Below are 5523 nucleotides of genomic sequence, written 5' to 3' on the forward strand. Positions count from 1 at the left end.
GTCGGTGGTCCCCGGGAATTCCCCGTGAGCAGCCATGTTGGAGTGGTCATTTGGTCATTTTTGCACATTTGGTCTTTTTTTACATCTGGGGGTCCCCCAGGGACCTGGGGGTCCCTGGAGCTCCGGGGGTCCTTGGAGGTTGTAGTTTGGCAGCCAAGGAGCGTGTGTGCAAAATTTGGCATGGATCGGGGCAACGGTTGCGGAGATATGAGCAGGGCAATAGTGTGACGTGTGAGGTGTGACAGACAGACGGACAGACAGACTGACTGACTGACGGACTGACGGACTGACTCACAGTTTGTGCAGGTTTTGATAGTAAGTGCGACCTACGGTCGCGATCATAATTCATATCTATCAGGCCCCCCCATCTGAAAAGGTATGATTTCTATAAAGGTCTCAGGTCTTCATGGGCTCAGAGTTAAAATGAGGTCCAGTAATGCTCTGCGAGTTTCAAATTTTGCTTCAGGAGCTGAGAGCATCTCTTCGTCACCCCATCATGCATTTCAACAGCTTGAAGCCCCATCATCAAAGGGCCAGATCACTCTCTTTTGTTTTATCTTTTGAAACAATAATGTATATTTTTTAAATATACTGTATAGGAAACCTAAAAAAAAAGAATATTTTTATTTTACTCGCGACCCCTAAAAATTGGTGCGCGACCCACAATTGGGTCCCGACCCAGTGTTGCTTGGTGCTTCAAGGCCCACATTGCAGCGATCAGTCAATCTACTCTGTACAGTAGGTGTACACTCTGTGCAACATTCAGAAGGATCAGGCCCTTCCTCCTCACAAAGGAATCTTGCCCGGCAGTTCCTTATCCAGACCTCTACAGTCATCTCCAAGTTAATCTCTCAAGAACAGATTCCCTGAAATGAAAAGGAACAAAACAGAGAATGCGCCGTTTTTCTTTTTTCTTTGACTACAGTCAACACCTACCAGGCAACTTCCTCCTGGCTGGTCTGTCACGCATGCTTTACTCCAACCTGTGCTGATCCACAATGCTGCAGTGACACACATGGTCAACCTCCCATCATTTGTCATGTCTCCTCCTCTTCTGCGTTCCCTTCACTGGCTGCCGGTTGCTGCTTGCTGACAGATGAGCATGGCACCGTATTAACTTCAGGTTATACAACCCTTCCTACATACTTGATCAGCTAACACAGAGGACACCTACCTTCCCTAGGACTTTCGAAGGGTTTCCAAACTTTTCAGGCCACGACCGACCCCCCAGAACAATCATATTTGAACTGGGGACCCCCGACCCTGACAGCTTATGGAATTGTAGCTATTACATTCAGTTTGACTCGGTTCCACTGTCTTCCACGGATAAATATGGTGAAAATAGCCCATCTACAAGCTCACAACGCCTCGCTTCCTTATGTAATATTTGATAATTTGGCCAGTTTGGTATTTAAAAAGGTATTAAAAGTCCTTAAATTGTAACTTTAGAAATGTGTGGGGTGCCTGCTGGCCCAACGGACCAGGCACATACCACATATAGCGTACATGGGCAACTGGCGGCCCGGGGGCCACATGCGGCCCCCACCTTCACTTAATGCAGCCCGCAGGTTAATACCAGAATACTGATATTATATTATTGATTTCAGCTGTTACAATTCAACCTGCTTTGATTCCGTCAGTCTATATTAGTAGCTTAATGACTAGTATAGTAGTATTAAAATGTATTTGTATTTAGGTTCATAAAGTTAACATGAGTATATAACTAAATGCGTTTGAAATTTAATCAAAATGTTACATTTCAGAATTCCAATTAAAAAATAATTCAGTATTCCAATTTAAAAGAAGCAAAAATAAACTATTTTTGCTTCTTTTGTATGAGATACTAGAGTGACAAAGTAGGAAGTAGCAATATGCAATGTGGCCCTCTAGAGTGAAGGTGGAAATAGTGGCCCTCGCCATCATCAAAGTTGCCCACCCCTGACATATAGGCTAATGCAGCGCATCGAGGGTTCGAGTCCTGATCCCGATGATGTTACTCCCCATCTCTCTCTCCCTGTTTCCTGACCTGTCTCCACTAAATACTATCAATAAAGGCATAAAGATATCTTGAAAAAAAGAGTGAGTGAGAAAACAACGTTGCATATTAAGCTAAACATCAGCAACTGTCACCACTGGGTCCCTTTTTTAATTTTCTTTGCGGATTTCAGATTTCCTAACGCAACGAAAAAAGTGTGCAACCAGCTTTAATGAACAACGGCCGCAATGTGTGTAATGTCATTACAATCTTTATTTGAATTCCACAAGAGACAATATTTTCACTACAAAAAGTTTCTTTGAATTTCTCACAACAACAACAGTATTATTACATCCATTATGTTCACTTGTAAAAACTACTATAAAGACAACATAAATAGAAAATCAGTAAAAAATAATAAAAACAAGCCTAACTGTACAATAGTGCACTGCGGTTCTGTTATTTCATGCTGCCACAACATAAACCCTGTGCTCAGAAAGTTCATATTCAGCTCAATATTTGATTAATATTTGATTGTAAAAGCCTATGCTCTTCCCCAGACTCTGCCAGGGGCTTCCAGTAGTGGTACAAATCATCATTAATAAATTAATGAATAAATACAGACACAGCCCTTGGCTATACTCTGTCATACGACGACGAATAGCGAAAAAGATTGCCGGTCTACAAGCAACAAACGCGTCTCCAGGCGACGGACACACATTGTAAAGTTTGTAGATTTGCCGTTTTCGCTATTTTTGGATATTGTTGAACATTTCTTTTTGACGACTGACATTTCATAATATTAACGACAAGCCCACAATAGGGATGCCAGGTTGAAAGTGGTTAAAACCTCACTATGTAACTAGTTTTTTTTTGTATGAATAAAATGTAACTTTGTCCAATCTATATGTTAATACACATAACTGATACAATCGGAGTGGTTGTACATTCTGTTGAGACATTTAGATCATGTCTCACCGGGACACATGATCTGAAATACATTTTTGACCTGATGGTACAAGATTAAATGTATCCCCCACGAACAAGCAGACCGGCTCTATTAGCTCAACGGTAAACATTTCAGCTCATTGAGCAGGAGACCGGGTTCAAATCCCAGGGAAGAGGAAAGTTGCGTTAGTGCTGTTCTAAGAGGAAGCCAAATAATCCACCAACAGAACAACCAATTCTTACTCTAAATATGACATGAACTGTTAACGATCTTCTGGCTCAATCAAAGAGCTCAGGTTTCTCTCTCTGAATAATGTCTTCCTTGTGAACAAACAGTATTTGGCAGTTAGATTAGTTCTCCCTATACAGGCAATAAAGGTTCTACACGTTTTTAAAAATGTTATTAGCCTAGAAGAAAGCCCTCCCACGCACAACTCTCTTCTTTACTTGCAGTTAAGAATTCATTTATTAAACGAACAATGTTTTTGTTCACAGTTCACTGGGGCTACATGATAACCAGATGAATATCTGTGTACCGAAACGTTTGTTCCCAATAAATACATGTTTTAATAGGCCACTGAAGAAGACAGGTGCGTGTGTGGGAGGCCCTTTCCTTCCACCATAAGCCTGATTTATATCCAGCTGCTCAGTAAATGAATGGCAGATCTACAAACTCACAACACATCACAAATGTGACATGTTGTGAGCTTGTAGATCTGCCATTTACTACGGGCAACACCAGTGTGCGACTGAGTCTAAATCAGGCTATAACTAAGTGAGCGTCTGACACCTTTATCAACGCAGGTGTGGAAGGTTGTGCTCTTTCATCTTTATTAGCCTGGAAAGAGAGGCTAGTATTAAAGAGAATCTGCTTTCTATGAAAATGGTTTGGCATAATGCCCCAACAGTTGAAAAGTCATGCATTAATTATGATGATAAATTGCTAACAGCCTACGTATTGACAAGCACAGGTCTTTATTCTGCTTCCTTCACCTAAGATTAATATTATGTTAAATGATGTTAATGGTTTGTTTGAACGGCTTTCTTTTCCAATATCTTACTAGCGGAATGACTTTGTTTTGCAGGTAAACTATCAAGCCCTCCAACTCCATGTATAGTTTCAATGTACAGATTATAGACCTTTTCTATTTTTTGGTTATTCTAATTCAGCTATTTAGTCTGATGATAGGTTAACCTATGATCCTAGATGACTATTTCTATACATTTGATGTATTACCTTGCGCTGTCCCTGCTTACTGTAAATCCCTCTGGATTAAGAGCGTCTGCTAAAAGCCTAAATTGTAATGAAACTAACTGTGAACCCCACTGCGGGCGGCAAAACAGACACATCATCAAAACCAGACCAAGCTTGAATTTACATGATTTGGAGGATTGCACGCGAAGACTTCAGAAAGTGCAATAATAATATAGGGGATTGCATGGACGCATCACTACCGGCTACACACAAATAATACCTCTTGATATTGACTTTATGCTGGTTCTCATTGATTAACCACTTAACCCTGTATTATATTTCGTTGTACAACGGCGGTGTACACATTTTTTTTAAATAACCCTGCAAAGCATCACGTTGTACAAATTCAAGTACAAATTCGAAAAGTGATTATCGATTAATCGATTAAATCGATTAAGTCTGATTGATTAACCACTTAACCCTGTATTATATTTCGTTGTACAATGGCGGTGTACACGAATTGTGAAAATAACCTTGCAACGCATCACGTTTGGGATCTGCCATTTTCACCATTTATTTCAATAATTATTCATTTATCATAATCTTAGGCAAAAGTGTGAAATAATGGTGATTCCTTTTTGAAGTCATATCGCCCAACACTATTCTAGCTGTAATTGTTTTGGTGTATATACACATATATATACCTTGTGTACTATTTTCTTAATGTTCTGTGTGCTTTTCATGGAAATGAAAAAGCTTTTTATTTTTGTTGATGATGATGGGATGATGAAGGGTTTTTACAGGCAGACGTTGTTAAAACATCCGTCTAAAAATCTTGATTTTAATACATTTAAAATCTGTCTAAAAAAATCTAGTTTTTAATACATTCAATCTGAAGCCTAGTAAAATGTAAAGGGTTAGAAAGAGGAAAAAGCTAAATGCATGCAGATTTGTAAACGTCCACGGTAAATGAACCGTCACGGAGAATGTCATTTCTTTTATGCATTTGAGCAGTTTAGTCCAATATGGCATCATTTTCTGACAACTTCAGCTGGTTGTAGTGATAAAGAAACCAGCCGCATGTTGTTATGTAAACATGTCTAGTGAGAACAGCATTATCAGCCTGGAAACCACATCAATCATCTGGCGCTCCTCGGTTTGAAGTACCTTTCACTCACCTCCGAGTTGTGGTGGGTGACCAATCAGAGCCCACGATTCAAAAGTGGGATTTATTTTTTATTTTTTTGCAGTGACGTTTCAATCTGTTTATAACCCCGCCTGTTGGAAATGGAACTTCCACACCGAAATTCCCCGGCCATCGTGCCAGGCTAGGTTTTCATGTCCTTTTAAGGCAGCTCTCCACCGTACGGACGTCGGCAAGTGTTGCAAAGCGTCTGTGGCTGAA

Source organism: Nannobrachium achirus, assembly GCF_963921795.1.
Source record: "Nannobrachium achirus genome assembly, chromosome: 6".
NCBI classification, from domain to species: domain Eukaryota; kingdom Metazoa; phylum Chordata; class Actinopteri; order Myctophiformes; family Myctophidae; genus Nannobrachium; species Nannobrachium achirus.